Genomic DNA, 25,661 nt, shown 5'->3' with positions numbered 1-25,661 from the left:
CAGTAACCATATTTTCTCAGCTTCAAAAGAAAAATATGATCTTTTTGTATACAATAGTAAAATATGAAAATGTACACAGAAGTTGATGTTGTATATAAAGTAAAATACCTTGGAAAAAATAAAATACTTTTTAACCTCAGAGAAATAATTACTCTGAGCAAACAGTTTGATTCCTTATCTGAATATATCAAGAATCAATCAAGTTAGGAGACTCCAAACCTGCAAATAAATCTAGAAAAATAAACAACAACAACAAGAATTAGAACTGCTTTGGCTTTGTTTAGGTACCATAAAGTCATTAAAATTTACAGGAACTTGCGAACAAAAAGAAACAGGAAAATTTTTCTCACAATAATGGAAGAGGACTTCAAGACGTTGCTGTGCATTAGAAATACCCATTAGTGACATATTTTCTATTGCCATTACTCATTTTATTACAGAGGATTATGCTGAAGTAAGGGAAGACTTCTAGTCGCCTATGTCTGCAGAGGAGTTAAAAAAAGAAACTCAGTATAGTATTTTCTACTGCAGAAAGGAATTCTTAGCATTCAGTTTTACCCTGCTTTCTGTTTCTATATCCATACAATCACCCATCAAACCCTAGAAAGACCAAGCCGCTGATCTCTTAAAAGTCTCACATCCCATTTCAAAACAGTTTTCATACATCAACAATGTATTGTTACCTTCTTTACATACAAATGTGACTTAACAGGAATTTTTCGGAGCTAAATGCTGTATGAAGTCATATCAGAGAGCAAATCCAGACATTCCAAGTCACATTTGTTTCTAACTGTAACTTCCTCCTTGATTTTCTCACCTTTCTGCATTCTTTCTTATTCATGCTAGAAATCAGTTTTGCATTGAGGAATCAATTTTCCTTTTAAAGATTCCTATATTTGCAGATGAGCTGCTTAAATACTTAAGTCATTGTTATATTTCAGGTGTACATTAAATTAAACGGTACCTTACAAAACAGTAAGGCTGATATTTTATTTATTCAAATACTATTTTTCTTTCTTTTGTTTCCATCTTGGGAAATGCCTGGGAGCTGTTTATAAGACTATCACCAGTGCATAATAATGTAAAAAACTGTATATAAGGTGCATTGAGATTTTTTAGATGGCACATTTAAAATGTATTTACAATCATTACTACTAAACTTTCCTTCATAAAAACTGTGAGGATGATACTAGTGGAAAACTCATACTTTCTAAAACAATAAATATAAATGAGTGCAGAATATAGCGATAAATCAAGATTTACTATACAGATCTTTGTTTCTCACTCCTCTCAGAAGTCATCCACGGAGTAAATTCAAAGACACCAAAATGGATCACGTAAACTGTGTTATTTACACAATTAAAACAAATAATAATTTTAAAAGTGGCAAAATTCAAAGGACTTCTTCAACTCTTAAATGTCTGTTCTTCTTAGGCTTAACTGTAATCAGAAGAAAGTGAATTAAGTGAATTTACTTTGTTTCAAAAACACTATGTTATTTAATTCCATTCAGAGATTAGTTAAACAACACACTAAAAATTGAAGTTCTAATTTTCTTTATTCTGCATATCTTTTTAAAATTAAACAGAGAGAGAGAGAGAGAGAGAGAGAGAATGAAAGATGACAATGGAGTCTGTTTCCTGTTATAAACAGGAATTCAGGCTTCAAGAGTTACTGAACTCCTGAAGAGTTATTTGAAGCCTGGAGAATCATTTCCACATGAGAAGTTCAACAATTAAAGGAACGATATGTAGTGAAGATTCTCTGAAGTGTTTTGGCTCTTTTAAACTTATATTAAAACCAAAGTCTAATTAATGCTCAGTGTAAAGCTATTCTTAGTTACTCAGCATCCCTCTATTAAAGGTCTACTAGAAACATTCGTTTAAAAATAAATAAACAAAACAAAACAATCTGCCATGAAGACAGCAAAGCTAGTCTACAGGGGGCAAGTACAGATGGGAAGATCTGAAACGGATAACAAGGAGATAGGGAATATACAAAATGTGAGCAACTGTAAAAGGACTGAACTTTCTGAAATGCCTTCATTTGCTGCCTTACACTCTCATACTGAGATTCTGACTGCTCAGTGCTCATCTGTAGCTTCAGATTAAGTGTCCTGCTTTATGGATTTTGTTATAATGATGCATGCAGCTGCAAAGCAGTATTCTGTTATTGCTGTCTCCTGGGAGCCCTGATGAAAATGAGTTGTATATCTCAAGAGACTGTCAGAATGAGTTAAAATTAAAATAAATAATTAAATAAGATGAGATGGGAGAGTCCTACCAGCACTGCTGAATATCATTACGGGAGAGTAGTTACTGCTTAGCATGGCAGCAAGCCTCAGTAATGAACTCCCAGGAAACCAGTAAAAGCACAGTGATGCAAAATGTGTATGCACCATAAGGAGATGCATCGTTAATAGTGGAGACTTGTCCTGAATCTCAGTGTTTCCTACCTCTCATAATCAAACTGATCACATATCTGAATTCATCTGAATGATTCATTTTTGTAAATGCACATGCAGTGCAGCTCCACGTTTTTTTTTTGTTTGTTTTTTTTTTACATCCCTCAGGAACCCTTTTCAGTCCCATTGTGATGCAGTGACAATTAGTTATGGAACTTGTAATTAACTGCATTTCTCATTTACTTTCTGAATTCCCCCTTTGCACTTTGCCCTCTAGGCTTCTTCCCTGTCAGAACAAATTCTGACATTATCAAAATCTGACCAACTTCAATAATATAATTTGAATATAAACTATCAGGCAGGAAAAAAATCTTTTTCTTTTTGCATTTCCTCTGCTTAGTCTATTGCCTCTGTTACATCCTTCACCACTACAAAAATAATTTTATCTTGATCTGGAGATCAAAGACAGAAAAATGAGCTAGCATTGGAATGAAAAGTTCGTTACTATTTTAACTTTCCGACAAAGAGTTTCACAGATTGTCAACAGCATATATACAGCACTCCAGTGGACATCTGGCAACTAGCAGGGAAAAAAAAATGTAGTTAGATGAAGAGAAATGGTTCATCAAACTTATCTATAGTTGATCTCTACTCTCTTTCCCCAAGCTGTGGAAGAGCTGAGATATTGGACTTTGCGTTAGAAGATGAAGCATGACATTTTTCTCAGCCAGTACGATACAGACAATGTACAACCATCTATTAAGCAATGCATCTGCACATACTGACACTGAGATAGCATCCAAATTGTTTTGGAGAGCATTTTAAAGCCGTATTACATACTGTTATTTTGTCCCGTCATTGCATTTATGTTGTAGGTATGTGTATCAACATTAGAATAAATTAAAAAAAAATAAAACATAGAAGAAATGTAATTATATATTTTTAAAAAATGTTTCAACATTGTAGCTCTGTATTGTCAGCTCTTTTAGAAACTGGAAGCTCAACTATTTTTTAACTACAATGGAATAAGAAAATTTTCTTTTATTTGTGAAATAACTGCATGAAACATTGTTTTCCCGAATTATTGCTAAATTTACATGTAAAAAAACCCCAAACATTACAGTTCTGAAAGTTAATCTTTATCACCCTGGAACTCATTTTCATGAAGAAGCAGGGACAATCTCATCTTTTCAAGCCAATCACCCCCTCTCATGGGTGAACAGTGTCCAAGGTGTGATTTATGTACCACTTTCACAGTCCTTTCGTAAAGACCACTTTTACTCATCAAAGAAAAAAAACGAGACCTTGTTAAGCTAGAATTGACTTTATTTCACTTAAATTATATTACATGAACTATAAATATATATTTTTTTTCATTTAAGGGAATAGAAAATCTATTGTGGAATTAAAGGTGTGAAAAAATCTGAGAAAAAAAGTATCAAAGACAAGAAATCAGATATAAAAAGATAAGTAATAAGAAAATTTAGAATAAGATTAAAAAAAGACACTGAAAAATTCACTGAAAAAATGAGATGAAGCTAACTGGAAAGTTCAGCAGGAAAAAGTTACAGCTGTGAAAGCTGCTTCAGGAAGCTATCAGAGACAATTTTTTTTTTCCTAAGATTTACAAGTGTGTAAAAAAGCCACAAGCAGTACAATTCCTGTGGAATATAAGAAAGCCATTTTACATAGTTCAACAGGAACACAAGTAAGGAAAACATTAACTGAAAACAAAAATCATGAAAAGAAATTCCACACAAAATATGGGAATCTGTGATCTGGCATGCTGAGATTGCCAAGAGAAGTGCAAATGTAGCATTTGATCCCCTTTTTACCTTCCATACCAGAGACACTTTGTCTTTCGGCGCATTTAAAAACAAAATATAACAACACTCCAGACAAATCTTTCCATTTAGAAAGCAAGTTGTTCCTCTGGAAAGTAAATTATTATTCCACATAACAGAAATCTAATTTCACAGCACAGATACTTGTTGCAGCATGTCCTAATGCTGCAATTAGATGTCCAAAATCAGACACTGCCCAAGAATTAATAAATTACTCTTCCGAATTGATTTTTTTAAGGTAAAAGCTTTATAGCTGCATCTGGTTTCAGAATAAGCATTTTTTTTTTAATTCATCAGATTATCTCAGATAGTAAAATATGATTAATTTTTTAGTAGTGCGCTGACCGACAGACATAAGTCAAACAATTCCTACTTAGGAGATTCCCTCCTCCCAGTTGCCTCAGGCCTCCATAGAGACAATGCCAGAAGCCTCAGTGAAATCTTCAATCCTTAGCACATACTTTTTTCCTAAATGCTCCTAATCCAGACTATTTTGTAAATCTACAAATCAATATATTTCTCTCTCTAGTTCTTCCTTAATTCAAGGCAGAGATTATTCTCAAATATTCATTTTACCTATGTCATTAGGCGCATTGCTAGTTTTTTATTAATTGAAATGCCCTATTTTACTAACTGAAAATTTTCAGTGCTTTAAATGCACTATTAATGCTCTGTAAAAATCACACACACACACACACACACAAAAAAAAAAGCTCAGATATCCCCTTGGGTTTAATTTGTGAAATATGATCTTAGAGTTGAAATAATTTGGATTTCCAAGGTTTAATTAAATGATGCCTATGTTTTTGTTCTTATTTCCATTATAGGTCTTATTTTAGACAATTAATACCTAAAAGCTCAACACAGCACAAATTTATTTCAAGCACAATAATTTGTTCTAATCTTTTCCTTTGTAAATCTATTTCAGCACACTAACTACACCTTGAGACTGAAAAGGAAAAAGATGCAGCCCAAAGAAAACTTTTCACCCAGCATTAACACACTGACATTTCCAGGTTTTTTGTTTGTTTTTGTTTTTTTTTTCTGGTAAATTACTGACTGTTTTATGAAGATTGAATAAACAAATTCAAAACTTTCATTTAAAATTCTGGCTGCAGCCCCAACAATTAGCCAGCATTTACTTAATTTGTGTTTTGGAGAAAAGTCTGTCTACATTTTTCCTTGACTTTCATTATTGTTATTATTAAAGTAGTTTGCAGTCCACGTTCCCTGTTAGCCTAACAAGCCTTAATAAAACTACCTCACTGGTTAGAACAGGTGGCATCATTTAAACTAGCCAGGTCATAAAACAGAATAGATATGGTATGAATAAAAACTTTAGAGACAGAAAAGGCCCCACGTACCTTACAGAAAGAGCTACGTGAACTGGAATTCACATTTCTTTTATGAAGAAAGTTTGAAATAAAGCCTAGGAGCACATGCAATTAAAAGAGAACAGAAATCCTGAACTACTGCAAGCATCTCTGTGCAGAACTACTTCCTGCTAACACCATGGTTAAAATAGGTAACACTTTGGTTAAAACAGATCACTCATATATTGTATCTAGACAGACTTCCCGAGGGGACACAACCCCACTGGTGCTATCTAACAGCAGATGAGGATGAACTAATAACATAAAAACTAGAACAGTTAGAACTAGAACAGTCATTAAAAATGTTTCAATAACTACTGAGTAGCTGGCACTTTTTTCTTTCTTTTCTTTTTTTTTTTTTTTTTTTAATAAACATAAATTCAAGACTGTTTTATGCCAAAGGATCAATATAGTTGCTTTAGTTAATGGAATTTATAGAAAACAATATTGACTTGTGATGGAAATACCCTCTTCTGGTCTGATGTGTTGCTAGTTATCACATAGAAACTCTCATGGATTCCTGAATGGGTAACATCAACTGAGGTATCACTTGAAAAAAGTAAATTCAACCACATCATAGCTAGGTAGCTAATCCAGCACATTGTATAGCAAAAGACTGAACTTTCACATGGCCCCAAAAAAGGTTTCTAGGCACCATGATGCCCAGTGTGATGCATAAACACAAAAGAAGAGGAGCTGTTTCTTTTTTTTGTTTGTTTAACAGGAAAAACAAATCAACAACAGAAACCACACTAACTAACCAACCAACCAACCAAAAGAGTTGTGTCCATCCAGTCCTTTCATTTTCATTCTGCTACCATCAGTTTTTTGTGATTTTTGTTTGTTCGTTTTTTTTTTTTTTTTTTTTAACATATAAACTATCTATGCTCCTTAACAAAGCCCATAGCAACGCAGAAAATCCATTGGAATTAGCATGTAATTCAAGTTATATTGTTACAATAGGAATGTTAAAAGTGCACCTAATTGACACTTTGGTTAGATGATAACAAGATAAGCTATGACCTCAACACTGCCATTAACAGTGAATAGCTCCAGTGAGCAGTAGCTATAGAGATGATTTAAAACTCATTCATTCCAAAAAATATGTTGAAAACAGTTGATAAAACATTTTATATGAATGGGTATATGAAGGCATTAAACACTACGAATCAATTAATTTGTTACCCTGCTAGTAAATGCATTTTATGAGAGAGTGTAAATGGGCAGAGAAACACATCATCTTTCTTGAACAAAGAAAGATATGCAAAGTTTGCAAACAGAACAGGAACAGTACTTAATTTGCAAACAGTTGTACACATAGACAGGCAATTAACACCTATGTTGGTTAGTGGAAATAAGACATTAAACCATGATTAAGAGATTCAAAGCCTGTCCTCAGCTGGCAGTAGAAAAATGTTTTATGTAAAATAAGCAAGCACATAGCAACTTCAGGATAACAACAGTGACCTGCTGCAATGAACAACTGTAGAAATTTTGTTTCCAACTGTACAGTGCTACCAGCAGAACCACAACACAGTAACAACACAATTACTCAGATAAAACCCACTGTTTCTATAGCTGTAATTGCATACACAGTGCTACTAGCCTTTTCATGCTGTGAAAGCAACAACTGTGAAACAGAGAAAGATGAATCATAAATCTGACTCACACCTTTCTCTTTGTCTCAATCAGAGACCAATCCACCTACAATTATATCTACAGTTCACGTATGTAGCCAGGGACAATAAAGATACCTAAGATAGCACAAAGATCCTTTTATATTCCCAAAGCAGCAGAGCCTTTTCTTATGTCTTGTTTCCCTTCCCAAGAAACTTGCTGGCAGAATAAAGATTTCAGTGATTTCTTGAGTTATTTCTCCCATTTATAAAGGTCAGGTCACTCAGTCAGGGAGCAGAGCAAATATATGAGACTCTGATGACCAGTAACCTAGTTTAAATAGAAAGAACTTGGAACATTCTATTTGTATATAATTCACAGGTAGTGTTTATTCTAAGAAATTATTTCTCAAAGATGAATAGTGAGAGCTCCTTTGGGAAGTATAATAACATTCCAAATGACTGATTAAACAAAAGTAAAAGGAAGGCAAGTCCAGTGTAGACGTCAGAAAAAATTAAAGACATTTATCTCCCATACTTTGCTACTAGTTCAGCACTGTGTGTTTGAAACTCTTAAAATCATGTAAATTATTTATTATACTTTTGTCATCAAAATTATGGAATATAATGTACACAATGTACATACATTTCTTAGAAGAATGATAAATATGTTGTTGTTTACACAAACCTGGAACTCAAAGTTTTAGAGAAAAATATTAAGTGGCCCACCCTTATAAACTAATCTCACTCTTTATGCTTGAAAATTGAAAATATTCTTTTTCTAGTATGCCAAGAGGTGTGATTGTTCTGTGAGAATCGCGCCTAAAATTTTTCAAAATATATTTCATCATAGAAAATAAATAAAATACATTTTTTACTGACTGATTTTTCTCTTCCTTTTGAATCAAAGTATAAATTCTCACTACTGTTTCTGAAATAATCTACGTTTTTAGGAACTCAGCAACACAGGAAGAAAAACAGAACTTTTTTTTAAATCATTTTTAACATTTTTTGTCTATGTCCATCACAGTTATAACCAAATTAGTCTATTTTTCTTATGCAAGATTAAAATGACAAAACTGATTCTTACCATATTAATATATTTTGAGGTTTTAACTGTTATGGGAGCAAAAACCTACAGTAAGAATAAAAAGAAACTATTACAGCTACATTAAATCATAGCTACATACAAAAGGAAGAATTTATGTGTGGCTGCTAAAATATTTCAGTGTTCAGAATGCCCTGTCAATTTGCACAGTAAGCAATGTTTTTTGTGAAATCAGCAAGTAGTGCCCAAGTTTCGGCAGATAGCAGCATCTGTTTGAGTCAGTTACTGGTAAAATAACAAAGAAATTGCTAAGATCATCTTTCTTACTTATTGCAAAGAAGAAACAGTAACATGAATTCTATTTCAGGTATGAATTTTTGAGTGTCATGTGAAATTAGAGCAAATTGCTACTGGCTTCAATGAATGTACCATAAAGTTTTTATCTACTGATTTGAGAATACCCTGACACCACATGTATAATCATACAAAACTGAAGACAAAAAGAACCTTTGGGCATCACTTGGTCCAACCTGCTACACAAAGCAGGGTCAGCTTCTAGGTTGGACATAACTGTATAGCTTAGCAATATGTGTTGGCCTGGGGTCAAGCTAGCTGAACAAGAAGTTAAAAGCCACTGAGTATGATAAAACTTGCTGGACACAAAAGATTATAACACTATACGAAGTTACATGGAAGGAACAGCTGGATCTCACAGAGACTTGAAAAGCAGCTGAACTTCACAGACACTGAAGAAGAGTACAGGCCCCTTCTAGAGAATAAAATATTGCAGAGTCCACACTGTCTAGGTAATCATCTCAGTACTACTTTATAAAGCTGAGACTACCACGGGAACACTATCAGAAATACTGAATCTGGATGCAATCCAAAAAAAGAAAAAAAAAGGCAGAAATTACAGAAGTCACGCATAAAGAAAAAAGTGAAATAAAATCTTTCACAGAAGTAAAACATTGAGGGGCAGGAGGCTGGAAAGAAGTGCTGTGGAAAGCAATCTGGGGGGTTCTGGTAGACAGCAAGCTGAATGGGAGGCAGCAGCACGCCCCGGCAGCCCAAAAGGCCAATTGTACCCTGAGGTGCACCAGGCCCAGCACTGCCACCCAGGAAGGGGAAAAATTGTTCCACTCTGCTCTGTGCAGCCTCACCTTCAGCACTGTGGGCAATTTGGGTGCCACAATGTAAGAAGGACATAAAACTATAAGAGAGCGTCCAAGGAAAAACTACAAAGATTGGGAATAGTCTAGAGAGCAAGATGTGTGAGGAGCAGCTGAGGTTCCCGGGTTTGCTCAGCCCAGAGCAGAGATGCTGAGGGGAGGTCTCATGGCAGCTGCAACTCCTCACAGGGAGTGGAGGGCAGCACTGAGCTGTAGTCTCTGCAACAGCGACAGGGTCCGAGGGAACAGCATGGAGCTGCTTGAAGGGAAGGCCAGGTTGGGGATTAGGAAAAGGATCTTCACTGAGAGGGTGGTCAGGCACCAGAACACACTCCCCGGTGCACCAAGCTTGCCAGAGTTAAAGGAGTGTTTGGACAACATTCTTTAATATATGGTTTGAATTTTGGGTGGTCCAGTACCAAGAATCACAGAATCATAGAATTGGGAATGGACCTCTGAAGATCATCAAATCCAACCCCCTGCTTAAGTAGTAGGTTGTAGAGGAAAGTGTTCAGGCAGGCGTTGAATAACTCCAGAGAAGGAGACACCACAGTGTCTCTGCGTAGCTTGTTCCAGTGCTTAGTCACATCCCCCAGCAGACCCTGATACACTCCAGTTACTCTCATGCATAAGCAGCAACTCCACTGTCACATCTAGCTGGCCTGTCTTTCCTAAAAAGTACATAACAGCATTCCAGTCACGTGAGCTGTCCCACAGTGTCTTTGTGACCACAGTGAAATCATGGCCTTGCAATTGTACACAGATCTCTAGTTCTTCCTGTTTATTTTCCATGCTGTATGCATTGGTATACAGGCACTTCAGAGAAGAAAAATGTGCAGAGGATGCAGATTTCCCAACAAGTATGCAGGAGGATCCCCCTATAGCTTATACACACCCTTGAGATGCCTGGCCTTCTGGCTGGCCACAGGAGGCAGCTAATGAACATTTGTCACTGTCCTGGTTGGCCTGGTTTATTCCCCCATTGGTTGCAATCTTATGAGCATTTCCATTTTGGACCCCACCACTCAAGTCCTTCAGTTTAAAGCCCACATCACTAGGTTAGCTAGCCTACTTCCAAAGGTCTTCCTGTCTCTTCTAGATGGGTGAATCCCATCCCTCTCTAACAGGTTATAATCTTCATAGAACATCCCATGGTCATAAAACCCAAAACCCTCATGTGAGCACCTGCCACATAACTAGAAGTTGGTTTGCATTCTACATTATTTCTGGCTTTCCCCCTTTTCTCCAGCAGGCAAAACTGAACAAAAGATAATTTGGGCACCACTTTTTTTCACTGGTACTCCCGGGGCTTTACAGTCTTCTTTGATTCTGTCCACATTCTGACTTCCAGTGTCATTCATGCAGGAGTTGGACTTGGTGATCCTTGTGAGTCCTTTGCAATTCAAAATATTTTACGAATCTGTAATCTTTGATTCTATCACTCAGGAATTCAACTCTGTAAATAGGGAATAATTTTAAAAGAAATAGTTATGAATAACAGTTACTGGCAGTTCCAAGATTTCTCATGTTGATAATAGTAATAAACATCACAAGTAAAGAGAAAGAAAAGCTAAGGAGATATGCATGTATGTAATGAGGTAATGACCTCAACTTGTGCCAAAGAAGGTTCAGGTTGGATACCACTCTGAAAGAGTAGCAATGCAGTAGAACAGGCTGCTCACAACAGTGGTAGAGTCTCTGGAGATGTTCAAGAAAAGGGTAGATGTGGCACTGAGGGAAATGGTTGAGTAGGCATGGTGATAATGTGTTGACAGTTGGACTAGATGATTTTAGAGGTCTTTTCCAATCTTAATAATTCTGTCATTCCATGTCAAGTCTAAATTTGTATTTATAAAAATGCCTTCTTAACATCACACTTCTGAGATTTCTTTAAGTCACTGACTTTCCCCATGACATTATTTCTTCTAAACATACTATAGTAATCACTGCCAACCATACAAGATTACTGCTATTACGTTGATTTCTTCCCATCTCACTAAAATGTTTTCTGTTTATATGGTAAAACTAGATTATTATCTGGCTGTACCGATCCTTTCATTATGCTTAGCTTTCTCTATTCTCTTGAAATGTATTTAATGTGCATTTCTTTTATTATTATTATTATTATCTTTGTATCTTCTTTTCTCACTCTTCCGGCTCAGCCAGTATTAAACCATCAAGGTTCTCAATTTATTGTTTCCATCGTTAAATGTGTTCAGTCCCATTTTAGACTGCCTTACTCATAAACACTGAATTCTTCAATGTGTATGTCACATCTTTCTCATACATATCTAGAGTAAAATACATTATCTCTTAAATTCAAGCAGTATAACTCAGCAACTTATTTTGCAAAGTATTCAAAAGTCAGAACTGATATACAAAGCAATCACATAAATTGCAAATTCAGCTTTTCCCAGATGGATGAATGAAAAGGATACAGATAAAAAATGCTTGTGGGTATGTACATAGGAAAGGTCTGCCTAAAGGTAACAACAATTAAAAAAAAAAGGAAGAAGAAAATTACTATAATTTGGCATTGGAAATTTCTATGTATAATTGCTGTTGAAAATACAGAAATATCATTGTTAACAACTTTGGTTATCTTGGCAAGAAAAGTTTCTAGTAATTAGAAAAACACTTATTCCAGAAAGCTGTCTCGATGGATAAGTAAATACAAATCTTCATGCCAGATTTTAAACATTCTTATATCTTGAAAGAAATCAGAACTATGTTTATAGCAATAAGTATTTTTATTGCCACTTTGTAACAGAAATGAACACAAGCATTAAACATTTACTTGAAGTTTTTACCCTATGGCCAAGGTTGAATAGAAGAATGGATTTTTGCTATCTTATTTTTGAAGAAATTTCTTATGTTGAAGGACTTCCCAAGCCCAGATAATTAGATTTTCTACATGTGGCATTAACAAGAAAATCCAGTCATTTGTACTTTATAAGACATAACTACTGTATGGTAGCACACTCAATATAACAGTCATATCAGACACTGAAAATTTCCAGAATATTCGAAGAAAACATTTTCCTAAGTTTTCTAACTTGCTTTATTGTAAATTCAGAGAAAAGTGATGTACTAAATTCAGGTGAAATCCAAACTGGAAAAGGTCTCAGAATGACTTTTCAAAAGTCTCACAGAAATGTCTGCGGTGTTGTACATAATTTAACTTAAATTCATCATTTTTTCACATCTGAAGATAAATTAATATTTTATACAGCAGACATTTTTCATGTACTAGTTTGTAATCTTCAAATCTCTAAATGTGTTAAATATACTAGTTCTACTAAATTACTATAGACTTAGTACATGCAACTTCGCTACATTCTTATGAAAATTTTAGCTTTCATTCTTGTCCAATTACTTTCCAGGAACAGATAAGAAGGGAGATAAATTGAAATTGAATGTCAAAGCCATAACACCAGCAAATCCTCAGGAACAGAAGGGGGATGTGAAATAAGGTTAATCAGTAGGATCACATCTTAAGTTCTGATTGTGCAAACAAAAAAAGACCTACTTAACTTTAAACCTATTAATGAAAAGCTCATTGAAGTTAATGGGATTGTTTGCTTAAGACTAAGCTTAAAACTTAACTTTTTAAAGATCAGGTCACAGCCATTTTAATTGGGGTATATGGAAGGTGAGCAACTGTGGACAAATAACTTCACATATTAAAAGGCACCAGGTAAATTTAAGAACGTAGCATGCGGTTCTAAAATGTTTTTCTTCTATTACCATATTAATAGTAATTGAAAAATAAATGAAACACTGAAAGATCATTTTCATATTGTTTAGAAATAAGAGTCATGGTATTTGATATTAGCCTTTCTAGTGAGGGTTGAAAGTCTTCAAGAAATTGCTCACAGTATACTTAAAAGTTTTTAATTTAAAATAAAGAAAAGTTTTATATTGAACTCTTTGCACCCAGTGGGCAACTCAAACTGTAATTTACATGCGTTCTGGAGCTCAGCTTTGTTTCTGCAAGTGAGCAGGATGAGAGTTTAGCATGATCCCCCGATTTAATAATCATCCAGCATCATTAGAAGTCGGCTGAACATCCAGAAAAGCTATGCTCTCACTTTTAGAAGGAATGTATTTAATAGAAAAGATCAGTTTCTCAGAATAATCTTATATCTCAGTCTTATTTTGAGCCTTCCATGACATTGCTTACAACTACACTGTTTCCACAGTACACTATTCAAAACAAGGTGAAAAGTGGCTGAGGTCCCTACATGCAACATGTCAAGTATCTGATAAGGGTGGTGAACAAGTTTTAATAAGCTGTATCCTGCTTATGAAAATACTCATTCGAGAGAGTTAGTAAAGAGAACATCATTTAATGAGGAATACAACAATGAAAAGATAAATTTACAAGAGTATCAGCTTCCAAAGATGTATAATGAGACCTGGAATATTCACTATGAAAAAAGTCAAGAGAAACAAAAACTCAACATTTATTTTAGCAATATTATCACTAACCAGCCAATCAAAGTGAGCTTCAAGCTCTTTACAGGCTGTTTCGTAGTTTTGCATTTTGGTGTTCTGTGTTTCCTCACTGCTTACCTATCTGTTACTTTTTAAAAAAAAAATGCTACGAGGAATACTTACGCCTCTACATATTCTAGCACGGATCTATAATTACTAGAAAAAGTTTGCACTGTAGGCAATACAACTAGAAAACCTTCATCATTGACTTTTAAGAATTCAAAATACACAGATATCTAACAATCCACCACAAGCTTCAGGACAAAAGAGCAGTGTCAAAAAATAAATAAATAACAGTGATTAGAGAAGCTTAAAAACATAATAAAAGTTCATGATCATGAATCGGTGTAGATGTAATAATTTCATGGAGACTTCAGATCTATGGAGAAAACTCTGAAGTAACTGATCAAATATGAGATTAAAAACGGAGGCTTGCTATGAGCATCTTTAACACCCAATGAAACGGCTAATTGAATGAAAGCTAGTATAGAAAGGGTGCTCCATCCCAAAACTCATTCTAACCTGAAGAAATAGCAGTTAAATATTATGGGATGCTCACTGCCTTTTTTTTTTTTTTCACTTCGTAAACATAATCATGCATTTCTAATGTAACATTTTTATAATTTCTAAATATGAATACTAGTATTATCTTCCTGGAATTACACAATTCCTGAGACCAAGCAGACTCTGTAAAGGACACACGTCAGATCTAAGCAGCATTGACTAGTATTAAGCTCTCATGCATACCCTTTGCATGACAGTGAAGGGTTCTTGTGTGATTATTGTATTGACAGTGATTTCTTCTTATGCATTAAAAGGTAAACAGACTCCTAAAAAGATACGTATACACATAACGGTGCAAGTACTCAGTAAAGAATGTCACATTCAGTGCTTAATCCAAAGCCAATGACAGTGAATAGTAAGATTCTGTAAGAAAATAATACTTCTAAATCAACTCCGATGACTGAAAAGATTCATTCTATGAGATCTGCTCCAAAGGTAATGCTTCTTGTTTCATTATGTTTGTCTACAACATCATGGATGGATGTTGGGGGTATGGCAGCAGAGGCTGAACTTTCCCACCAACATTCCATTACATTTTGTTGCCCTGTGACAGATGGCAGCAGAGGGGCAGCCTGAAGGAATGATGTTTGACTTGGAAAGGTGTATCATTGGATGCCTTCCTGTGGAAAAAATTGCACCCACTGACACTTACTGATACTTGTGGAATGTTTATGGAGATCAAAGAGTGGATATGAGCACAGTGAGGAGTGAGTAGTGTATTTCAGCACTGGTGGTAGCAACAGTGGATCGCCTCTGCTAGTGCAGATTTTAATGATTGTAACATGTCGGCTCTTGTTCATCACTGGTGGAAATATGTACTTAGTAGTGGCAATTATTTTGAAGAATTGTGCCTTAGAGCTGAGAATCAGCTATATCAGATAATGATTCTGTGTTCTTTTTATCTGTCGTAGTTTCCATGGAAATAAAGTGGAGGCATTACTTTCAGAGCAACCTATGTATTTTACAGTGTTTTACTTCGAAACAGAGCAAAAACCGACAATCATCCATTCTACTTCTCCTAAGAGTCTAATGTCTTTTTTTCTTTCTAGAGAACCTACTATTATAAGACACATAGTTTAGAAAATGTTAAGTTTTATATTACAAATTTATAACGTAAGCATAACATTAGCCTTCATAACAATTTACCTAAAACTTTCTACAACCATTTATGAATACAGATATTCTTTTGCACAGTTAATTAAATCAATGGAGATGAAATAAAAAGAAGTTCAGTATCAGATTACATTTTAAACGTTACTCTTGAATTCCATTTGGGAAAAGGATTTAAATGAGATTTATTCATCAGTGTGCAGTGTTTGCTTCTGCACATGTTTTCATAAGTTAATTGTGTTTGTTAGTATATAATCCAAGCTTTCGCTTAGTTGGTTATTATTACCAACCAATAACCTTGGTTATTTTGAGGTCTAATCGTTCCAAATCCAAATTTCTATGTACTGTCGAAACTTACAAGAAACGGTTGAATTGAATAATAAGGAGGGAAAAATAGCTAATAGGAACTCAAGTTGTTAATCAGTTATCTGCTTCCTTGATGTTTACATTTCCACGAGTAGTTCTGTCTGTAAATATGGAATACATATAAGAGCAGTTACTTACTACTTGTGAACAGCAGCTCTTGAGCTCTGACAGCAAAGCAGTCAGCTTGGGCTGCATAACACACCCAGGAAACCAGAAATGGATATCCATACTGTGCTCAGAACAATACAGTGCAGTGATACACATAAGCTCATTTTATCAAAACTTGTTTAAATGTATCTGCACTGTACCAAAGTTGTTGCTAGTCAGTGACATCTGCCTATGTCAAAAAGGTCAAGAACATAACAACGCATTATTCAACCCTGTTTATCTCAGCATGTATTTAAACAAATGCCTGAGAAATCTGGCCTACTATGAGTATACAAGAGTTTTAATGCATGAACAAGGGCATTTGGTACATAAAAGTCCTTTTAAAACTTCTCAGTTATTAAAGGATGGATATACACTGTACATACTATAACATGAACTAAATGTACATGTCAGTAGTAAATCACTCGAATATGCTATCTGAATATCCTATCAAAAGCAGAAATTCATTCACTTCAGCTATTCAGGTGTACGGTGACAGGGGTGTAAGGGTGATGCCTGCCCTGCCAGGGCTGCATGGGTTGACTCGTGCCATTCCACAACCCCCTACACTAGGGAGGGGGCTGAGCTGGGCTTCAGCTGCTCCCCAGTTTGAATTTTCTGGTGCAGAAACAAATGCAAAGTGCTTATCCATCTCAATACTATTAGATCTGTCATGTTGCCTAGACACACTTTTTTATAGCATATATTCCATTTGGTTTTCACATGCCTTTTAGCTTTTTGTCATACATACACGAGAGAGAATTAATCCAATTCTGTCAATTTGTAACTTTTGCTAAGGAAATATTATACAGCTAAACAAAAATCTTGTATGTTTTTAATTATTTTTCAACCATTATCCTTCACTGTTTTTATTTATGTGAGCTGAAATTAATCAAAATCATATATTTTTTATATAATTGGATTATATACACTTATCCTAAAAAAAAAATCTTAAAAAAAAGGTTAATATCTATATCTATTTTTGCATTTCTAAAATCCACCTGTTAGTGAATATCTGTCTTCTACTGACAGCAATGATAAAAATACTTCTTCATAGGCAAAGTCATATCCAATAATTGAGAATAAGGAAGTCACATACAGGTGCAGATCCATGACATCTGCTGTATCTGCTTTAACTAACAGGATTATAAAAACAACATGCATCAGAGACAACACTTTTTCTTATTTAATTTTTTAGTGCACTTTCACCAGGGAGAGAGAATATGGAACTCCAGAGGAGCTGACCACATACACTAGTGTTAAGATATAGCTCACATGGCATCGATCCTTGGTATGTACCAAAATAAACAATAGGAAGCAAACATTTTATGAGACAGCTGTAACTCCATTTCTACATGCAAATAGAAAATCTAATGTATCAGAAATGTTCATGCCAGAATAATATCAACCAGCAACTAAACAGAATAACAACAGCTCTTCTTAAACAAGCAGAGCTATATCAATATACTCCCATTCTGCACACATATACAGACCATCAAAACAAAGCATTTATCTTTTCTCATTTTTTTTCACTGATTTAACACTATCAGAAATCACAGTCCTTCTCATAGACACTGCCCTAAACAGTCAATGTCAAAGTAATCTTGCTTTACCCCTGACACAAGCTCATTCAAATGTGTCCTGTTTCTGTTCTGAAAAAGGATTCTTTCTGAAACTAGAGGAGAAAGCATTCCAGAGACCAACAACATGGGGACTCTTTCTCATCTCTTCTCTTAATTTTTTTAATAATGGAATGATTAGTGTCAAATGTGTAGAAAAATCATTAAGGAGTCTTCTGATCCAGCTGGACTAGGCAGGATTTGCACTGCTAAACTAAGACCAGTATCTCTGTTTCTAAGAATAAAGTCATCAGTAATCTTAATCCAAAAATTTAGTCAGAGCATTCAGAAGTCATATATTCCTTGCCATTCTTTCCAATATTTTATTAAAAGCTTTGTTTTAATTCTATCATTCTTACATTTCAGTGACCGCTGTCTACAAAACAAACCTTGGCACTGATTTTTAAAACTTTAATGCAATTATATCCACAGGGCATTTTGTTTTTAGGTAACTTCTCAAGCAATACAGCTACCAGCGACAGGAAACAGCCTATATTATTACAGTTATTCATAAAATATGTAATATTTATTCAAAAAATTCAATCATCCATTATCAACCTACAACCCATGTAATTTGTGTGACGTGTCAATTCCCTCACTTCTTCTGTTCCTTCCTTCCTTTCTATCAAGGCAATATTAATTATTCAGCAGTTCAGATTTGCTTCCACCCAAAGCCCAGTGAGATGGCAGGCAGGAGGTGTATAGTCCCTCAGAGAAAGAGGTATTGATTTTAAGCTGAACAGATGGAGGAAGGTTGTGGGTAGGCAAGACAGATGATTTCCTCCAACATAGCTCCAACAGCTATTGAAATATGCAGTCCACTTCCTCTGGCTTTCTAATTCCCTGTCATCTCACTTCAATCTAGCCCACTTAGTGGACAATAAACCCTTCAGCTTTTTGGCTGGGTTAGCTTTTCTCTGGTTATTGTGCTGAGTTGTTTTCCCAAGGGTATGAATAAGTATCAGAATCGGTGTCTCAAAGAAAAGTGGAAAACAGCTGGGAGGCGTTCATCTGGCAACAATGAGTAGCAGATTGGTTTGTCTCATTCTAATCTGCATCCTGGTTACATTCTCACAAAAAAAAGCTCTTCGCACTCCTTCTAGCTACTCCAATAAAAGACAACATTGTCCCTTTGCTTTCCAAGCCTGCTGTTTATCCCAGAGTCAGGGACATCTTAGTGCAATCTCCTTCTCTACACACACATATAAACAAATGGCATTACAACATATTGAGGCAATGTCCGTAATTCCTAAGCTAATATATCTCCTACAACCTATCATTATGACCTTCTGTCTCAGATGCTTTCATACTTTCAATTCTAAGGAAAAGCATAAATTCAGTTTTTAAACTGATTTGCTGAAGTAGCAACAGTTTTAGAAGTACAGTATTCTTGATGCAGAATTTAATGATTTTTTTTTTTTGTGACTGTTCTCTAGCAGCAGCTAAAGTGCTTAATACAGATGCAAATATGTCTAAACATTTATGAGTTCAAGCTTCACACCTAGCAGTGTTCTAATTTAATTTCTCACATCACGTTACCAGGTCTATCCAGTAAGATTCATTATACATCACTTTCTTTTGCAGATTATTTTCTCTTGGGAAGAAACAGAAAGCAGTTAACACCTGTACTTTGAAAAATCTGACATGATTTAAAAAAAAAAAAACAGTTAAATTAACAGAGAAATACACTGCAAATAAAGCTGACAGTCATTTACAGTACAAAACAGAGTGGCATTTTCAGTACCATGCAAGTACACATGACAGGCATATCTTTAGTCAGTTAGTTCCTGGTTTCCAAGGGCAGAGTTGTATGCGCACATCCAAACTGCTTCCTCTAATTTTAGACACTTTCTATACTGAATATTTAAAACTTAGTATCTAAATCAATTTAACAGAATGCCACTTAACTTGCTTCTCACTTTCAGCTTTCAATAATTTACTCTGTATACTTCAACGCTGCATATAATCCAATTCCTAAATACAATCAAACAGATCTGTTGGCCTTTTTAAAATGTATTTCAGTTTCAAAATGGCTATGCTTATGCGTGCAAGATGCAGAGAATGAAATGACTGCATCATATTTATATTCTTCTTAGCATTATAAAAGTTTCATACCAACCCAACTACATATCCTACTTACTTCCTGCAGCTAAAATAGCAGGTAAAACAGGCACTTACTCTTCAGTGTTTACAGGACACTTCTCAACTCCTTTTCCAAACAACTTGCCAAATCAAACCTACTGCCTCTTTAGCTGCAAGCAAACAAACAAACAAACAAAAAATGTCAGATTTCAAGGAACTGGGGGAGAGGATATTTTACTAAAAAAATGTCTTTCAGATGAAGTAAAAAAGCATGCGATATTAACCCTTACACCTTCTCATCATAAAAGCTATTAATAATCAATGAGTGTGAAATCCCTTCACATGAATACGGTTAAAATCTTGAGCAAGAAAAAAAAACAAACAACAGAAGCAGTCAAATAACAAACATAAATTCAAAACAAACGACAACAACAACAACAACAACAAAAACCAACAAATTCATTGCTTTTGCACCAGCTCAATTTTCTAGCCTTTTACCACAGCATGAACCATGAATATTTCAATAGTGAATTCTTCCCATTTCTCTTACACTGGTCCACTGCATTCAAGCATTGGCCAGGGTTCGTGCCTACCCCCATGTTAGCATCACATATTTTTTTGTTGTTGTTGTTCATTTAGAAGTCCAAATATGTTGCCTTATCATTATGAAATTAAACTTCTTTGAACAAGCTTTTTATTTATTTATTATCTTAAAGCTGGACATTTCCATTGGTGAAAACAGTTGAAAAAAGGACAGTTGTATGAAACTGTCACTTTCTGAACTACACAACAGTTACTGCATTACTTAACATTCCCTAAAGATATCAGTATCAGCAAGCAATAGGGTTTAACCCAGCAGGAAGATCAACACCACAGTCATTTGCTCACTCTACCCGCTTAGTGGGATGGAGGAGACAATCGTAAAAAAAACACCAACAAAGTAGAACTTATGGGTTTAGGTAAGAACTATTTACAAATAAAAGGAAGAGAAAAGGAAAATAATAATAGTAGTGATAATAATCTACTACAAGCAGGTTGCTCCAGAAGTAATGCCTCCTTATTTACTTCCATGGAAACTATAATCATACAACACAAAAAGTACATTAATGCTATTTGTTAGAAAAAACTCAACTACAAAACACTATTTTTCAACATAGTCATCACCATTATGCATTTTCACAATGAACAAGAGCCTGCATGCCACTCTTGTAAAAAATCTGCACCATCAAAGATGACCCACAGTTTCACAGATGTTCCGACAATATTGTTGCCAGGAAAATGCTGCCCATCCAGTGGCAGCATTGGCTGAAGAGATGGAAGTCAGAAGGCATCAAATCTGGACTATACAAGAGGTGTGGTAGGACAGTCCAGCCAAGGTAAGCAATGTGCTCCACAGTCCTTAAGCTTCTATGGGGCCTGGTGTTACCATGCTGCAGGAGAAAGCTTGTCTTCTTCTCTGGCCTGACTCTGAAAGCTTAGCTTTCAGATTAGTGAGCATCTCAAAGTAGTGATCAGAATTGATGGTTTGTCTGCATTCCAGGAAATTCCGAAGAATCACCCATTTTCTATCACAAAAGACTATGCAGATCAATGGGGAATTCACACGACACCACTCCATGGACTTCAGTTTTGACTCTGGCATGTCACAAGGACACCATATCACCAGTAATTATGGAATTCAGGAAACTGTCATCTTCAGCCTTGTATTGGTTCAATAGGTTCAGACAAACTTGCATATCATGTTACTTCTCTTCCTGAGTCAGCAGTTCTGGGACACACCTGGTGCAAACTTTGCAATATTCCAACACTGTCACCATTGTTTCCAATACACTGAAGTTGATATTCAGCTCCCTGATCATAAACAACCAGTATGTGTGGATGAACAGACCAAGAAGTTCTTCATTTCATGGTGCAACTGTTGCACACTGCCATCCAGATTGTAGCTTGTCTTTCACATCACTGTCACCAGTGCTGAAATACACTACTCACTCCTCACTGTGCTCATATCCACTCTTTGATCTCCATAAACATTCCACAAGTATCAGTAAGTGTCAGTGGGTGCAATTTTTTCCACGGGAAGGCATCCAATGATAGACCTTTGCTTCATACACCTTTCCAAGTCAGACATCATTCCTTCAGGCTGCCCCTCTGCTGCCATCTGCCACAGGGCAACAAAATGTAATGGAATGTTGGTGGGAAAGTTCAGCCTCTGCTGCCATACCCCCAACATCCATCCATGATGTTGTAGACAAACATAATGAAACAAGAAGCATTACCTTTGGAGCAGATCTCATAGAAGGAATCTTTTCAGTCATCGGAGTTGATTTAGAAGTATTATTTTCTTACAGAATCTTACTATTCACTGTCATTGGCTTTGGATTAAGCACTGAATGTGACATTCTTTACTGAGTACTTGCACCGTTATGTGTATACGTATCTTTTTAGGAGTCTGTTTACCTTTTAATGCATAAGAAGAAATCACTGTCAATACAATAATCACACAAGAACCCTTCACTGTCATGCAAAGGGTATGCATGAGAGCTTAATACTAGTCAATGCTGCTTAGATCTGACGTGTGTCCTTTACAGAGTCTGCTTGGTCTCAGGAATTGTGTAATTCCAGGAAGATAATACTAGTATTCATATTTAGAAATTATAAAAATGTTACATTAGAAATGCATGATATATTTAGGAAGTGAAAAAAAAAAGGTTTTAATCTGTCACTTTAAAAGAAAGTTCCCAGAAGCATTTCAGGAGGCATTACTTTCAGAGCAGCCTTCTTAAAGTTACAGAACAAGTGTGCAATTTCTCGTGCATCATCACCCACCACCTGATGTCCAGTCAGTCCTTCTACACTCCTCCCTTCAGCTAGTTCAGGTCAGATATCCTGGTTTTGCCCCCTCCCAGCTTCTTGTGGTCCATTAACCCCCCACCAGCAGGACAGCATGAGGAAGTGAAAAACTGAAATGTCCTTGGCTCTGTACAGCACTGCTCAGCAGCAGCTAACACATTGGTGTGCTATCAGCATTGTTTTTCTCCTAAAGCCAAAACATAGCATCATACCAAACACTATGAAGAAAAAAAAATAAAAGAAAAAAAAAATCAACTCTGTGCCAACTAAAAGCCAGGACGCTGCAATGCAACTCATACCAGCCATTCGGTAGAGTCATTAATAATTGCAGTTCTAGCACAAATCAAATGTGCTGGAACTATTCCTATAACAGCAGCACAAAGAAGCATCTGCAATTTGCAACAATCCTAACTTACAGGACCACCAGATAGTATCTGGTGAAAATTAAAAGTTTAAACAGTCATTTCAGACCTAATGTATGTTAGAGAAGTCACTGCATTAAAGTCAGTGTTTTTTTTTCATGAAGTATGTAAAACCCATAATGACTAAAAGTGAAATATGAACAGCCTGCTTTCTAAAAGAGGTGTTATTCTCAGACCTCTCATCAGCACTAGGACCAGTAGTAACAAGTACTTGCTTTTAAATGACCACCACTAGCTCCTACTGTCTGTCCAGAGCAGTAGGTTGTGATGGAAGAGACTACAAGAAGTACCCCTGTTGTCCTCTGTGTGCCCACTCCTTACACATTGCTAGGAGAGAGCCCCAGCACTGCATGGATGAAAATGCATTAAAAATGCTATTTTAAAGAGAAATGTTCTCTGAATGAAAATGGACATTACCACCATCTTCTAAGTTGAAAAATGAGACATGTCAAGCATCATGGGGTAAAACCTGCTTGAATGCATGGATTAGGCAAAATGAGGTCTGAGCTACATCTGCCTACTCCAATTCTCTGTAGAGGAGAAGCACAGATGAACCTCTGCCAACTTTTATGTCCCTGCAATACCATCAGGGCAGGAGACCAGCCGTGACAGCAAGCTGCCTAGCAGCTGCTCACTGGCTTAAGATATGGAGAAGGCAAAAGCAATTGGCCCCAGGTAAGGGTCAAAGGCCCCTGCCTCAGTTATCTAGATGCCTGCTGCCTTCTCTATTCCAAAGAACGTTGTACATCGTATGCCTTACAAGGGCCTGCTTTTTAAGTATCTTTAAACTAAGTATCCTGTTCTTGCTTCTGTAGTTCAGTACAACTTACAACAAGGGGCTTTTGAAAATCTATTTATTAACAAGTGATTTAGCACTGGAAAAGCCTTCAAAAAGAAAAAAAGTGTTTTTATGTTCTTGTACTGTAGCAAAATAAAACACAACAGTTACTGGAACTACACTCATTTAAATCAAGTGCAGAACTCTTCCGCTACTCAGTGACAGCACTAGACATGAGCGTGTATTTGTTTATGAACATAAGGATAGTTCCTGTGGGTTTTCTAGGCTGAAGTCTGGGATTTACCTGTTATCTCTAAGATGAAAATATGCTCCACAACTTCTAACATCAAATGTAATAAAGCTATTTATTATATTAATCTAGTAGTATATATTAACACTATAATACTGTAATACTAATAACATTGCTTATTGCTCTCAGTTCTCAAGCTTGCCTTCCTCATCCTACTTCCTTTCTTCATACTAAGAGTATTGATATTATAATTAAAAGTCTTCAACTACAGATATGACTGAGCTTTACCAATTGCATTTCTTTTTCTCATCCAGAAATAAAAAGATCATTAAGTGATTTCAGAAATCAATTGCTTTATTTCAAATCATCAATAATATAGTATCCCTTAGAAACTTCTGAATGCTCTACATACCTACAGATGTCCTTTGTACTGCTACAGCTTTTGGATAATCCTTAATGAATAGTATAGTATCAACTAACCATCTGCTCCCTGTTGCTATTAATATTTTCACAATTGTTCTGTAGAAAATTACAGCATAGAATTACACAACTAATTACACAACACGTAATAATCATTTCTGGTAACAGAATGATCCTAGGTGATCCTCTGGAATCCTGAAACACTTACAAAATTTGGGCATAGTGGAAAAAAAAAACACTTTGACTAACAGAAATACTTCCTGTACTTGCTAAGGAAAGGCTACTTATATTTATATCAGGCCTGACAGTGACAGATTAGAGGGAACATTTAGGAAACAAATTTGGGGAATCAAATTAAAGTGCTGAAAATGCTGTTCTAGAATGGTTATTTAAAATATATTTAGAGTCACATCTGTCACTGCATAGCATTTATTATTACCAGGATGGAACCAACACTGTTATTCATTTAATACTTGTTATTAAAACAAAATGAAATCTAATGTAGTACACCATCTGACCAAGTATCAGAGAAGAGTGTGGAATCAAAACCTTGAGCTGCTGATGGTGTCATCCCTTGTGTGCCTCCAATAATTGCAGCAGGCTTACGGAAGGAACAGCCCAAAGCTTTGCGGACAGCACAGAACACATGGAGCTAATCTTTGCAAACTGCAACACATTTCTGATCTGAGCAAGCTGTTAACTCATACTCAAACTGTGTCAACAGAAAAGCTTATGGCAGATTAAGAAAAGCAGCAAAGTTCAGCACTGTCTTCTACGTCAAGCAAGTACAATACAAAAACAGCATTGTAAAATAATAAGAGAGGTATTATCAGCTATGCATAAAGTGAGCAAGGTTGTTTTATTTTTTCTCTTTTTCACTAATTCTTTCCTGAGATGCAGCAGCATAAGATCATTAAGATCATTTGCCATTATCAAAGTTCAAGGATGGAAGCTTTCAGGTCTCTGTTAGGTGCACGCATTCCCTAGTGTGCTGTTCTTTCTATACATAGATGGAATCCAACTGAGCAAATAAACCATATGTGCAAGAGCAGAAAGAAATCAGGCTTTTAGTACTACAGCTTTTCCCCCCACTGGCTAGGGA

At 35.7% G+C, this 25,661-nt stretch overlaps 1 protein-coding gene across 13 annotated transcripts in view; it reads right to left on the bottom strand.

The window, feature by feature from the left end:
* The window catches only part of CDH18 (cadherin 18), a 256,820-nt gene that overhangs the window by 169,488 nt on the left and 61,671 nt on the right, over positions 1-25,661 (bottom strand). For 12 of the 13 annotated variants that reach the window (XM_046934446.1, XM_046934453.1, XM_046934455.1 and 9 more), the window contains exon 2: positions 19,936-20,009. The exons of the other annotated variant lie outside the window; for it this stretch is intronic. The gene's annotated coding sequence lies outside the window, so the exon portion shown is untranslated. The remainder of the gene's footprint in view (positions 1-19,935; positions 20,010-25,661) is intronic. 13 annotated transcript variants of the gene reach the window in all.

Source organism: Gallus gallus, chromosome 2, assembly GCF_016699485.2.
Source record: "Gallus gallus isolate bGalGal1 chromosome 2, bGalGal1.mat.broiler.GRCg7b, whole genome shotgun sequence".
NCBI lineage: Eukaryota > Metazoa > Chordata > Aves > Galliformes > Phasianidae > Gallus > Gallus gallus.
Note: the sequence above shows the minus strand (reverse complement) of the source record. Positions and strands in the feature narration are given on the sequence as shown.